Here is a 15,335-nt window from a genome sequence, read left to right on the forward strand (position 1 = left end):
GTTCATTATTTAGCAAAGTTTAGTTTAGTTGGGCCTAAATCTTGTATCAATTATTCTAGTGTTTCTTTAACACTAAAGGCTAAAAAATAAAACACAAAACAAAGAGGATATTACAATTTTTTAGTGTAGGCCAAGGTCCATAAATCAGACATAATTTGCTTGAAAAAAACATGCAAAAGGTGAACAAAAGTTTATTTTTTATCTCCGCTGTAAACACTCTCCCTTTGACGTTGTCGGAAAAGTTTGGTGCATTGCATCGTGGGATGTGGAGTCCCATAAACGGATGCACCGAAGTGTTTTTACTTCATTCCTACTGCGATTTCTTTTGTTTTCCCTCAAAAGTTCTGCCAAAGTAACTTTTTTGGGGCCTCGTGTACACCCGAAAATGTGCGTACGTCAAAATCCACGGCAAAATCCTGATGTTCAGAAAATGGAGTGAGCGTGGATATGTGCGGTCTTTCACGTCAAGTCCTGAGGTGGCGTACGTACATTTCTACATCGTTGCTGCTTTAAATTCTCAGGCTTTAGTCGGCAAACTACCAAAATAATACAAGACATTCACACATGAACCTCTGAGCTGCTGTTGACCTGTATCATTTAGACATTTTTCAATCAAAACGTCATATTTTATATGACATATTTTTCTGAATTGAGACATACACTTATTTCACGCAATTTTTCAAGCAAGTGGTTTTTAAAAGAAAGTTGCAGCAAAACAATGGCGGTTCTTTAATTCTGGGTCTTACATGGAAGCATCTGAATCTGGTTGAAATTGAATTTGTTGCAGAGTGAGGTGATATCACGGGGAATACCGGGAACAAATGAGTACGTAAATGGAGTCAAGTGAATCACTTCACTGTCCTCCTTGAAAAAAACTCTTCTATGCATCCGTTTACGGGACTCCACATCCCACAATGCAATGCGCACAATTTTTTTTCTGAAAATATCAATAAAGAGAGAGTTTACAGTGGAGACTGAAACTGTTGGATCTTTTTGTCGAGCAAATGCTCACAAAAATGTCACGTTAAAAGGTTGGTGGTTCACGTTTTAAGGCTCAAAGCAAAAAAAAAAAAAAAAAAAAAAAAACCAACCCTGCTTTAAATGAGAAAGAGCCTCAACCAGCGGAGGAAAATGATCCCACAGACATCCAAAATGGTGTTTGCGTGAGGAGGAGGGGAGGTTATTCTTCAGAGCATGTAGAAGGAACCTGACTTCTGCTCTCCCCTTAAACCCAGCTGCCAAAGCCTCGCGCTCAACAAAAGTCTCTGAATCGCATTAGCAGCCAATGCAGCATCACCCTCCATTTCCTCACTTCCTCCCTTGTCTGTCCTCATCCCAGAGACTGTCTGTGTGTTTTTAATCATGCTCTTCCATGGAAACCCATGACCCTGTCCAAATCACTGCCCTGAGGCGGAGTGTGTAACAAGCACAACTTTGCGCCGAGCATGTCTCCTCCACTGAGTGAATTAATAACACGCCTGATATATTCTGTCAACAGTGTTGTTGAATTCTAAGCGCAGTGCTCAATCAAACCACCTGTTGGGGGTCATCATGTGTCCAGGGCTGGGGAAACGCAAGGCGCATTTCAACGACACCACTGAACCTGCACGCCTGCTCGTTGTCGTAGCCTTGAATTACCTGGATTCCATATATGAACCACCTGAATGTGGTTGCCATGGATACCACACCCCCACAGCTTCTTTCTGTTCCTTCAAAAAGACACAATAACATATAGGGAGACGTTCAGAGATCTCCAGTGAAATACCAAGCTGTGGAGCCATTGTGTTGACCCAGACCTCTCACTAATCTGGGCTGTGGGCAACATCGCCTATTGGACAATCCCGATCAATCTGTCAAGGTGTCAGCTCCTCCCCCCCATGCCAGGAGGTTTCTCCTCTCCTTCTTCTTCCTCCCTTAAGATTGAGCTATTGTCAGACAATGACTAGCTGTGACACAGTCAGATGTACAGTTGTTGTTAAAGAGCCACATCATCAATACGCCCATACAGGACTGGACTGGGACCAAACTTCAGCCCTGGTATTTTCTATCCAGACCAGCCCACTACATTATCAGCAACACTATGTAGAAGCCATTAAGTCAGTGTTTCTCAACATGTTTTTTTATGTCTTAGTTTTAATTATTATCCCCCAGAAAACCTTAAAAAGGGGAAATTTTTAAGCCCTTTCACATATTTCCTTTGCTTATTTTGCAACTTCCTTTGTCCCATTTTTGCCTTTTTTCAAAACTTTTTTCATACTTTAGCTACTGTTTACCATCTAATATCTTTTTTTAAAAAAAATCTATTTATGTCCATTTTTGCCAGTTTTTTTTGACACTTTTATCCAATGTTTGTCCTTTCTTTAATTTTTTTGGCCACTTTTTATCCCAAATAACCTTACTTTTACCCATAAATACTACTTGTTTCCTTTTTCCCTACATTTTGCCTCTTTTTGTCCCACATTTTGACCTTTTTCACTATTGTTTGCCACATTTTGCCCATTTAAGCTACCTTTTGCCATTACATACCACCTGGTTGCTCTTTATTTGTCCATTTTGCTTGTGCACCATGTTGAGTTTAAGGCGATACACAACCCATCACATGAATCCACTTATGATGTGTCATACATTTTGTTATTAATTGGTATCAGATATGTCATTTATATCACTTTTTATAGCCTTTAAATATACGCAATATCCCTCTGTGGGTGTAGGCATCGCCATTTTGGAGATTTCAGCCAATCAGCTTTCACGTATCATGTTGACTTCACGTCAAAGCTATTCTTCGTATTTCTACTCCCATATAAAATCTACAGAGGGATCGCATTTCAATCTGACATTTCAGCACTTGGCTACGTGTGGTCGTTTTTGTTTGGACATTATGACGTCATTCCTTAGAAGACAAGGAACATTACAGTGGACACATTTTGGAAAGGAGAAATGTGACTAAGTGTACCATTTGGAAACAAAACAGGGAAGTCTATGCTGCTATGGGAACCATTAAATGCCGGCTTTAGTCTCATAAAACTAGATGGAGTTACTTGAAGGGGGCACTTCATTGAGTAATCACTAAATCCACACTTGTGAAGGTCGACATATTTGAAAAAAACTGTGATGTAAATTGCTTTTCATGCAGCTTCTATATCACCTCTAATAGTTGTAAAGGTTACATATAATAGGCTTTTAGTTGAGCTGTCCTTGTCATTTAGGTTGAGAATCCCTTTAGACCTTTGAGTTCAAGTTCTAGAGCGACTTTTTATTGGTTGGGGTTTTGTTTCAGTTCCAGTTTTAATTTGTAGGTCATTCCTGTCTGGTTTTGGTTCCTTGTTTTATTAGTGGCAGGTAAAGAGAGTGAGTCGTCCCCAACCTTTCCTATGTGTTCACTCAGGTTGGCTTCGTCTCCTGATTACCTTCAAGCACTACTTAGGACAGGGATCGGCAACCTTTACTCTCAAAGGAGCCATTTTGCCTCATCTCACCTGGATTAAAGTCCTCCTGGAACCTTCTCAATGAAGACAATACAGTGAATGAAATTCTATGCAGTTGAAATGACATAGAATAATGTTTGATTTCATGATTTGATTTATATTGATCATGTAAATGGCAACTTAAAAACAGATTAAAATAAAATGAAATAGATTAACATCAAGAAATAACAACTAAACAGTATCTTGCATCTTCAAATTCTTACACATCTCAGTTTGCATGAACACAATGTTATATGAAGAAGATTATTTTTTGTTAATGTATTTAAAGGGCCACAAAAAGTAACTTGAAGTTTGATAACACATGATCATGTGATCAACACATGCTAATTTCTCATTTCTTGCCACACATGCATATTTAACCTGCACGTTGGTGGTTAAATGAATCTGTCCCTACACAATTAAAATCTCTATTTTCTTCCAGAATAGTGTTTTTGTTGGTTTACTTATTTTACCAGGGATTTAAAACTTAAGGTTAGCCACAGGTGCAGGAAAGTTGATGGTCTGTAGATGTTGCAGGAAGTGAAGTAGGAAGGTGCTGAGTCATTGCACAATGTGATTTATTTTCCATCCATCCATCCATTTTCATACCCGCTTATACCCGTTTATCAGGGTCGCGGGGGTCTGCCGGTGCCAATCTCCGGCTCTCATAGGGTGCTGGGCGGGGGTACACCCTGGACAGGGCGCCAGTGTGATTTATTTTTAAGTTAACAAATTGTTAGATCTTGATTTTATTTGTCATTAATCAATAATAGCCTCTGTTGGAAAAAAACAACTCTTTATTTCAATAGTTTTTTTTTTAAAAGCTATAGGGAGCCATTGCAAAAGAGTCAAAGAGCCACATGAGGCTCCAGAGCCGCAGGTTGCAGACCCCTGACTTAGGAAGTGTTTGAACACTAAGTGAGTGCTGGTGCATCATCACTTCCACCTTATCCCGCCCATGTTCCCATGCTCCAGTGGACCAGTTGTATTGAATGGTACTTTTTAATCATCTATTTAGGGAAGGGACCATTTTCACCATTTATGCTGCTTTAGTTACTTCAGTGATTCATTTTTTTTTTTTGACAAACAAACAAACAAACAAACAAAAAAACAAGTTTTTCTTTCTCATTGGTGAGGAAGATCCTCCCAATCCATCTGCTCTGTTTGTCAAAGCTGTTGAAGCTGAAAACAGTAAGACGGGAAGCTTTTTAATTAGGAGAGAGCTGCTCGCTGTGGTGTTCGCTTTGCAGGTAAAACATTAAGTACAAGGTTTGCCAAATAAATGGACACATTATAGCTCAATATAACTCAAGCTCAATCAAACTTGTTGTTAAATTGCCTTAAATATGGTTTAAAATAATAATAAAACTCTGCTGTTTACATCTCATTTCATTTTGGTTTGAATTTAGGACTTACTGCACTCACTGCGGAGCACAAAAAGGATATTTTTTCCACCTTAAATCAACAGTAAACCCTCCCTCATGTTGTTTTTTCTCTTTAGTGAGACAGTAGGACGACAGGACGCACAATTGTGTGTGTGTGCGTGGAGGCAGACATGGTAGTAGGTGGCCAAAAATGGTTCAAAAGCGGCAAAAACGTGGCAAAAAAAGAGTGAAAAGTGACTAAAATTGGGCCACAGGCAGTCAAGAGAGGCCAAAAAATGGACAGGTGGTATGTAATGGCAAAAGGTAGCTTAAATAGGCAAATTATGGCAAACAATAGTGAAAAAGGGCAAAATGTGGAACAAAAAGAAGGAAAATAGAGGGTAAAAATGAAACAAGTGGTATTTATTGGGCAAAAAATAGCTTATTGGGTTGAAAAGTGGCCAAAAAATTTTTTTAAGAAAGGACAAAAATGGGATAAAAGTGTAAAAAAGAACTTGCAAAAATGGACACAATTAGTAAAAAAAAAGGATATTTATTGGTAAACGGTAGCTAAAGTCTGAAAAAAGTTTTGAAAAGGGGCAAAAATGGGGACAAGGAAGTTGTAAAATGGCCAAAGGAAATAAAGGTAAAAAGGGGTTAAAAAGTTTTCCCCTTTTAAGGTTTAGGAAAAATAATTAAAATGAAGACATAAAAAACCACATGTTGAGAATCACTGATTAATTACCGCTGATAATGTAGTGAGCTGGTCTGGATAGAAAATACCAGTAATGAATTTTGGTCGCAGTCCACCCCTATGTGTGTGTGCGTGTGTGTGTGTGTGTGTGTGTGTGTGTGTGTGTGTGTGTGTGTGTGTGGTGTGAGATGCTGCAATGCTTTTTCCCGTCATAACATGTCATCCTGGACACTATTAGTCCCAACAGAGGCAGACATTGCATCTCAGTCATTGGGGGCGTCGGGTCATCCATCAAACGTAGAAGACGTGTGTGTGTGCGTGTGTGTATGTGTGTGCGTGTGTGTGTGTGTGTCCTTGTGTCTTCACCGTCTTGACTTGGTTTTTCTGATTCTCTTCATGGTATATGTTGTTTCTGTGTGTCCGTATGTGTGATGGATCATGTTAGTTGAGCGACACACACACACACACACACACACTCACACACACACACACACACACACACACACGCACACAGCTGCAAACCTGTGCTCTCATCTCACACCTTCTCCTGCTGCACAGTTCAAAGGTTGCCATGGCTACTGGTGTCCCAGTGGGGAAGGCAGCGCGCTCTGCCCTGGAGCCACAGGAGCACGCCTGTAGGATGGGTGGGGAGGGTATGGTGACCTTTGACCCCCTCAAGGTTTCTCCAGCGGCGAGGAGTCAAAAGATGTGTGTGTGTGTGTGTGTGTGCGTGTGTGTGTGCTGGGTTTGTAGATGTAACTGATCTGAGCTGAGGATTGTGGGCGGGCGTGTGGCGAGCTCAGCGACTCGTACCGACCGCCTCCTGGATTTCACAGAGCCCTGGGCGAGCGAGATAGCCTCTGAGTCTCTCTCACCTTGGCTTCTCCGTGTTTCTACGATAGCAGATCTTTTGTGTCAGATCTTTGCAGCTGTCACTTGTGTTGCTTGTAAGCATGACGCCGGCTGAGTTTGTGTGTACGCGTGACCGCAAGACGTAAAAACACACAAGAGGATGGATGGACGTGAGAGGTGTTTATACAAAATGACTTTAGCTACCGTTTGCTAATATTCCTCCCCCCTCCCCTATTTTTGCAAGTTCTTTTCAAGACTTGTATCCATTTTTTGTCCTTTCTTTAATTTTTTTTGGCCTATTTTCAACCCAATAAGCTAACTTCTGCCCAATAAATACTACTTGTTTACTTTTTTCCTTACATTTTGCCTCTTATTGTTCCACATTTTAGCCCTTTTTCACTAATGTTTGCCACATTTTGCCCATTTTAGTTTCAATTTGCCATTACATACCACATGGTTCTTTTTTATTTGCCCACTTTTTGACCATTTTTGAGTGCTTTTGGCCCATTTACGTCACTTTTCACTCTTTTCTTGCCATGTTTTAGCCACTTTTAGACCATTTTTGGCCACGTTACCATACATGCCTCCACTCGCTCGTCAAAAAAAAAAACAAGTAGCGGATTGGACCGGCCCACTTCGGGTTGACGGTCCACCGGGATGATGCTTGGTATGCCAGATAACCAGTCCACCCCTGCTTCAAAAAGAAAAGCACAATAATATTGAAATTGCAGCTCTTTAGTTTGTTTTGGTCTCCGCTGTAAATGCTCTGTTGTTGACATTTTCGGAAAGGTTTTGCACATTTGCATTGTGGGATTGTGAGGCCCATGAACAGGTGCGTCGAAGTGTTTTCACTTCTGTCTTACAAGATGTTCTTGTGTCTTTCCCCAGACAAGGAAGACGGTGAATCGCTTGACGCCATTTTTGTTCTAGTTTGTTCCCTGGAATCCCCTTGAAATCATTTCACTCCTTGAGACCATCTTTTTCTGTGTAAACCCAAAAATGAACATCTGCCGTTCATTTGCCTCATCTTTTAGTCTGTGAAAACACCACAAACTTGTTGGGAAGTCACTTTGGCAGAGTTTTTGGGGTCAAACACAAAATAATCATGTTAAGAATGAAGTAAAAACACTGCTATGCATTTGTCTACGGCAGTGTTACTCAAATGGGGGTGCGTGATGGCACTACAGGGGGTACTTAAGAGAGTGAAAGAGTATAAACTTAACAAATGAAATATTTTAAAATGTGGAGTTTTTTAATGTTTATTTTAAAATGATAATCATAATAATGATGACAAAAATGATCTTAATTAGAGCATGAACTAAAAATACAAGGGTCAGTCAAGGTTACCGGAAATGATAAAAAAAAAAGAAGTAATTTAGTAATAAACCTATTTAGGAGGCAATAAATACTGTTTAATTTAATTTGTTTACAAAATTCGATTTAAAAAAAATGTGTGATCACTCATTCATTCCATCATTATACTCTATTGTTGTTTTTCACAGAATTCTAAACAAAACGTTGTAGTTGTACAAGGAGAAAGAGGACCACTGATCTATGGGACTCCACATCCCACAATGCAATGCACAAAACTTTTCCGACAGTGTTTACAGTGGAGATCTAGCGGCAATTTCAACCTTTTACATCTCTTTTTGGAGTAAATACATAAAAATGCGTACCTGGGTAGCAGCTTTAAACTTAAAAATACACTTTGTAGATATGCTGACGTAGCAGTATTGTGCTGATTTTAAGTCAACTTTGCGTAAAAGAACTGTCCAAAGTACATGTACGCATAAGGGGATAGAAAGGGACAGTCAGGAGAAGAGTTATTTACTGCACGGCCCAGGCGACCCGGCCGTCCTCACGTCCATCCCCAGCAGATTAAGATGCAGCCGTTGGCGGCTGCCAGAACGGCCTTAGATTGATGGGGAACACGGGGGCCACAGAGGCCTTGCAGAATTCTGAACAGAGTCTGCGGGTACCATCCAGACATTTGCATCGCTCCCATCCTCTCTGCTGTCATCCCCGTTTTTTGACTCCCCTGCATCGCTCTGTTGCTCGTCCTGGCATCACCCCCCCCCAAAAAAACCCCACTCCCCTCTTTTCTGTCACTCTCCCACTTTTTGCATCCTTGTTTTTCTGTTACGCTGTCACTCTGTCACCCCCGAACACCACCAACCTGTCTCACGGCCCCTCCCCCTCCCCAAAGACGCTGTTTCAGCAGCTTTAGCAGATTTGGATGTCATGAAACTGCAGGTGTGTACATGCCCAGTGTGTGTGTGTGTGTGTGTGTGTGTGTGTGCGCGTGCAGGATTGAGGATGAATCTGCTCTCCATAAATAATTCCCTGCTTAAGACGGGTAGTGCAAGGAAAGTTAACTTAGATGGATGCTCCCGTGTGTGTGTGTGTGTGTGTGTTTGAGTGTGTGTGTGTGAGTGTGTATGCCGACATGGATCAATTACGGCTTCCAAGCTGCTGCTGAACAACTTTAACTGGCAGCAAAAAAAAAAAATTAAAAAGGTCTTAACACATCAGTATGGCAACATCTGCATATGTGTTTGCATTGGCTGGTTGCTCAATAATTAATATTTCTGATGACACAATGACATAATGACACGACAACAGATGGAAAAGATGAGGTGTGTGTGTGTGTGTGTGTGAACAAACTGCACTGGCAGGATTTTTGTCGGAGTCCCCAGGGTGGAAGACGCATGAGTCAGCGGCCAGTAGGATTTATAGCCAATTGATTAAATTAGCATTTTGTTCTGCTACTGGGGGCAGCAGCCTGTCAGTATCAACATATGCTGAAACAAACACACACGCACACACACATGCACATATTCCCATGTGGGCAAACAAACATGCAGCCGTACAACAACAGCCAGTTAAGGAACGTAGAGAGGAATAACCCAGACAACGTAGAAAGTGCGCCAAAGATGCAGTCGACAATTAGCAATGATGTCAATAAGTCAACGTGATTAACACTGGGATGTAAAAACTCAAAGATGCACTCGTTCCTTCTCTGCGGCTCCTTCATGCGACGACGCGGCGAGCGAGCAAAGGGGTCACACACACTGGGCTTGCTGACAAGCGTTTTTTATGACATTCATCAAAGCCATCTGCCATTTTATGCTCAATTAATTTGTTATGGGAAGTGGGATCAATTAAGTGTGCACTGTAATGGCTTTATATCCTTGTTTCCCTTTTATAGCCCAATATTTTCTGTGCTCCACTCTGGCATGAAGAGGCGAAATCAATATCTCCGGCTATTTTCCTCTCCTGTGGACTAATTTGTTTTTGCCACTCTCTTCCTGGCATGATAAACGGGCTGTAATGAGGGCTTAGGGTGATAGGACGGACCGAGAACAAACCTGTGCTCAAGCCAGGGGTGGACTGGGACAAAGATTCAACCCTGGCATTTTCTGTCCAGACCACTACATTATCAGCCATTATTAAGTCAGTGATACTCAATATGTGGCTCTTTGTGTCTGAAAACATTAAAAGCGGAAAACCTTTTAACCCCTATTTACCTATTTTCAAAAAATGTTGACAATTTTTACAGACTTTAGCTGCCTTTTGCCAAAAAATATCCCCTTTTCCTATTTTTTGTCCATTTTTGCAAGTTCTTTTTGGCACTTTTACCAAATTTTTGTCCTTTTCTTTTTTTAAAAAAATGGGCCACTTTTCATCCAAAGCCAACTTTTGTCCAATAAATACCACTTGTTTACTTTTTACCCGACATTTTGCCTCTTTTTGTTCCACATTTTTGCCCTTTTTCACTATGCTTTGCCATAGATACCACCTGGTTCCTCTTTATTTGCCCTTTTTTGGCCACTCTTGACTGCTTTTCACCCATTTTAGTTACTTTTCACTCTTTTCTTACCATGTTTTTGACTATTTTGACTGCCTGTTACCATATCTTCTATTTTTTTTCCCTTTTTCAAAAGGTTTTGACACTTTTTTACAGACTTTAGCTACCTTTTCCCAATACATATCCCTTTTTCATATTTTTGTCAATTTTTGCAAGTTCTTTTTGAAACTATCATCCAATTTATGTCCTTTTTAAAACATTTTGGCCACTTTTCATCCAAATAAGCTAACTTTTTCCCAACAAATACCACTTGTTTACTTTTTACTCTACATTTTGCCTCTTTTTGTTCCACATTTTTGCCCTTTTTCACTATTGTTTGCCAGATTTTGCTCATTCAAGCTACACTTTGCCATTACATACCACCTGGTTCCTCTTTATTTGTCCATTTTTGGCCACTCTTGACTGCTTTTCACCCATTTTAGTTAGTTTTCACTTTTTTCTTGCCACGTTTGTGACTATTTTTGGCCGCCTGTTACCATATCTTCTATTTTTTCCATTTTTCAAAAGGTTTTGACACTTTATTACAGACTTTAGCTACCTTTTACCAATAAATATCCCTTTTTCCTATTTTTTTGTCAATTTTTGCAAGTTCTTTTTGAAACTATCATCCAATTTATGTCCTTTTTAAAAACATTTTGTGCAATTTTCATCCAAATAAGCTAACTTTTGCCCAATAAATACCAATTGTTTACTTTTTACCCTACATTTTGGCTTTTTTTGTTCCACATTTTTGCCCTTTTTCACTATTGTTTGCCAGATTTTGCTAATTTAAGCTACACTTTGCAATTACATTCCACCTGGTTCCTCTTTATTTGCCCATTTTTGGCCACTTTTGACTGCTTTTCACCCATTTTAGTTAGTTTTCACTCTTTTTTACCATGTTTCTGACCATTTTTGGCCACCTGTTACCATGTCTGGAACAGTGTTTCCACACACTTAACTAAAGACATAGCGGTATCAAGAGGGATTGACCTTTGTTATCATCAGACATGTTGGTCACCAGTGGAGACATGGAGTGGCTTAGGCGACCATGATGATAAGGACAACATTGGGACGGCCAGTTTGACAGTGATGAGTGAAGTAGCATCAACTCATGGTACCATTAGTACGAGTGTCACGAGCCTTGCCATCGCTCGCTCACCCTGACCTCTGCAATCTATTGATCCCCCCCCGCTCCCAGTTACGCTTGATGATATGATGAAGAAGTGGGGGAGCATTGTGGGTGTATTTAAGAGCGTGTGCATGCACATGACTTTAGAAGCAGGTTGAGGGGCCATCAATACTCCTGAAGCGGACCTGATGACATTGCTTTATTGATTTTGACATCATCTCGTTGGGATGTGCTCCAGAAGCCAGGTCTTAAACCGACGCGTGTCACCTTGTCTGTGTCAACAGGCTTACAGGGCCACAAAGGTCATAACTGTGTCACAAAAGTGAGCTAATGCTGTGTCACAATGCTATGCGGGGTATAAACTCTATATCGGTTTGGTTTATTTGCTACTAAAACCAAACCAATAATGCAGAGCCCTCATGGGTAATCACGGTCTGTATTTTTCAATACACCAATATGTAGGAAAGCAGTAAAACAGTGACTGTAGCTGGGTTTTCCATTATACTTGGAAATGTGCAAAATCTAAATAGAGCAATAAAAACTGGAAATGGAAACACCTGAATTTCGAAAAAAACACTCAAATATCACTGAAAAGGTTTTTTTACGCTTTCATGAGGAGGAATTTCAGATGTTTTGATATTGAAATGTGTCGCAAAAGTGCTATGGAAATACCTTTTCCACAAATACATGACACAGAAGCCCCAAAACAGACTTCAATGGAAACATGTTCAAAGCGCAATTATACTTGACGTTGACGTTTAGAAATATTGCTTTTATTTTGCAAAAATGTGAAATGGAAACCGAGCTAGTGACAATGTGTATGTCTGAGATGGTCAGTGAGGGCAGCAAACCTAAGTCACCACATTTGATCATTTTGGTTAAAATCTGAGCTATTCAACTGGTGAATAGTGAAGTGTACGGTGGCCCTGGAAGCTCACAACACTACACAACACAACACAACATAAAAACTACCACAAAAGTAAAAAAATCCACGAAGAAGCGTGGATTATAACTGTAAATTAGAATCAAATAAATACTTGCAGCAAATTGTAAGCATTTATGTATATAACTTGTGGAAGGATTTTCTGCCAGTATTAGTTCAATTCTAACTTGCGGTTTAGCTCTTCTCCATGGACTTTTTTTTTTTAACCCAGTGACGTGCCGTGACCACTAGGTTTGGGTAGGCACGTTGCAAATCAAGACCACCAATGACAGTTTCATTTGTTTCTGCTGGCAATTGTTAATCAAACAAAATCAACATGGTAAAACACCATTAAAGAAACATAAACAATTATTTAATATAGCCTCCATACTTTCCCAACAAGATATATCTCATGACAAGACAGCGCATCCGTTGTTTGTGTTGGAAACACAGAAACATGGAGAAAAAGACAACAACAACAACTCAGAAAAGCCTCAGTGAGGAGCATCCACAAAGTCAATCCTTCCTTTTGTACCATTCACTGTGAAAGGTATAAAACATTTTCGGACCTTACCTTTGCTGAAGCTCTGGTAAATCAGGTGTTGGTCTCCCATCTTTTAAAAGCTGTCATTTTTCCTCAAGAGAAAGTTTTTCTATCATCTCTGGGGCTGTCATCCTGACTGTAGTGTTATCTTGCCCACTCGCTAGAGAACGTAGCAGCTGTAGCAGCCACGCTCTATCAATTCACTAATGCACTGAACTTTCGTATAACATTTCGCATAGCATCGTTGTCATCTTGGGGACCTGACTGCGCATGCGCAAACATAAAAACATGCTATGTACTTACAGTGGAGTGAGACTGTGTAGTCGTACCAGGAAATAGCGATGTTTATTCATTTGGTCTATGAAACGCACAACATGCTGACACTTTCAAACTTATAGGTACTGTAGGCTATTGGAAATGGAAAAATAAATCATTTACAATATATTATAATTAAAAAACCTGACTGTTTTAACCACTGTCAGTGCCCAATCCTTTTAGGGACCTGTGTGTTTCCGAACCTTTCAACGCATGCGCGAAACGCGTCTTCATCTGATCGGCTTATTTTACGGCAGTTCTAGTACTATTTAAAAGGTTGAAACCCTGCTATTTAAAAAGTATTAGAAATATCTGTTTTTTTTTTTTTTTAACTTTATTTTCTGTTTGGTTTTTGATTGTCAACGTTGTATATTGTGTTTTGATACAATTTTTTTTTCAAATTAACAATCAAAAACACCAGTCACATATTTACATATGTACCATTAAACTATTTAACAAATGTCGTATGGTCGGTTTAATAACAAAAAGATGGACAAAGATATGAAAATGTTTAGTGTTGTGGTGGTTTTTGGTGAAAAGTAGACACAGTCAACGACAAGGTGGCGCTAATTAGGTAAACTAGGTAATCAAGTACACCTGGGGAAGAATGGGAGGAGCCTAATCACTCACAGCACACACATTTAACTTACACGTAACATTTCACGGTCCTTTTTAATGTCATTTTGACAACTTTTACTAAACTTTGCTTTTTCTGTGCATTTTTATGGTACAGCATGTCAGAATAGAAGTTCAAGATAAATCTCTTGTCACTTTTGCCTTTGTCATCATGTAATTTCAGACGTCTAAAAGGAACGATATGGATTTCTTTAATTGAGAGTTGTTGAAGATGTGTTTAACTGACGTTTTGACCAGGCAAAGAGATGTTTAGATATCTTTAACGTTCATTCTGTGAAATGAAGTGAAATGCAGATCTGTCAAACCAAAATAGGATGGCAAATGGATATTAAAACAGCTTGTTATACACACACACACAAGCACACGCACACAGGACTAATGATGACATCAGCAGGATAACCTGGGAGAATGAAAAGAGAATACCTAAACTAACCAAACTAACCAAGACCAACTGGAAAACCTAAATAGCTCCAGTTAAAAACATGACTGACTCATTCAACATGAATTAAACATAGAAACTTAAACCAGTTATTTGCAGTATTCAAGCCAGATATTACCTGAATGTGCCATAAACCAATTCAACAAAATTTAGCCAAATGAACAGCCGACAAAACCGTGAAAAACCAGAAACTGACCCACGTACTGTACATGCTCAAACCGCTCACTGCCTTGCCTTTGGAAATTTAGTTCAACCTCTGCCAGGCTTTGAACGTTCGAGTCATTGCTCAGCAGCCACTAATAAAAAATCTTTACAGCTAAAAACCTGATGTAACAAGCCCATTTATTACTTTCTATGACGACTTCATGACTACTGGAACTAATAAAAGACCCAGTTACACAGCGGATGTAATAGCTGTCAACTCAATTTAAATAGTTGGTATTTAAAAAGAGTTAGTATTTGAGATAAGCAGCCAGTTTCCTTTTTTTTTTAAATTATTATCTCTTGGAGTTAATTGCAGTCAGAAAATTGTGAGGTGCTTATATTTTGTTGTATGAATGTGCGACAGGTCGATTTTAGGGTAGGCAGACACAGGAAATGAGAAGGGTTGGGTTTTATCCGTAATCAGGCAGCCAAGCATCGGTGCAATGGTGGGCGGGAGTGAGAGCAAGATCAGACTGCCAGTCAAGACCAGGCACAGATTAAAACTCCATCGATCCAACTGTAATTTATTTATCTATTCAACAAAAATTCAAACATTGACCTCAATCTTTGGAAATCCCTCCTTTTAATCTTGTTGGACGAGTGACTTGAATACCAAACAAGTCTTATTTTCCAAAACGTTAAACAAGTTGTGAGGAAGCTGTGTGAGTTTTCCAAAGCTTAAGCTTCTGGTTCATTCAAACCTTTTCTGACGTTAGATTTCGATGATAAATAACTTGTATAGGGTTGTATAGGGCTGCTATAATGTCCCACCCTCCTTATTCTTGATGCTACTTCTTGTTTTCTGATCTTTTCTTCACTCTGTAGTAATTCCATTACCCTTGCAAATGGGCAAAATCTAAATATCGCAATAAAACCTGGTGATGGAAACACCTGCATTTTTGAAAAAACACTCAATTATTGC

This window comes from Gouania willdenowi, chromosome 2 (assembly GCF_900634775.1).
Source record: "Gouania willdenowi chromosome 2, fGouWil2.1, whole genome shotgun sequence".
Classification (NCBI taxonomy): Eukaryota; Metazoa; Chordata; class Actinopteri; order Blenniiformes; family Gobiesocidae; genus Gouania; species Gouania willdenowi.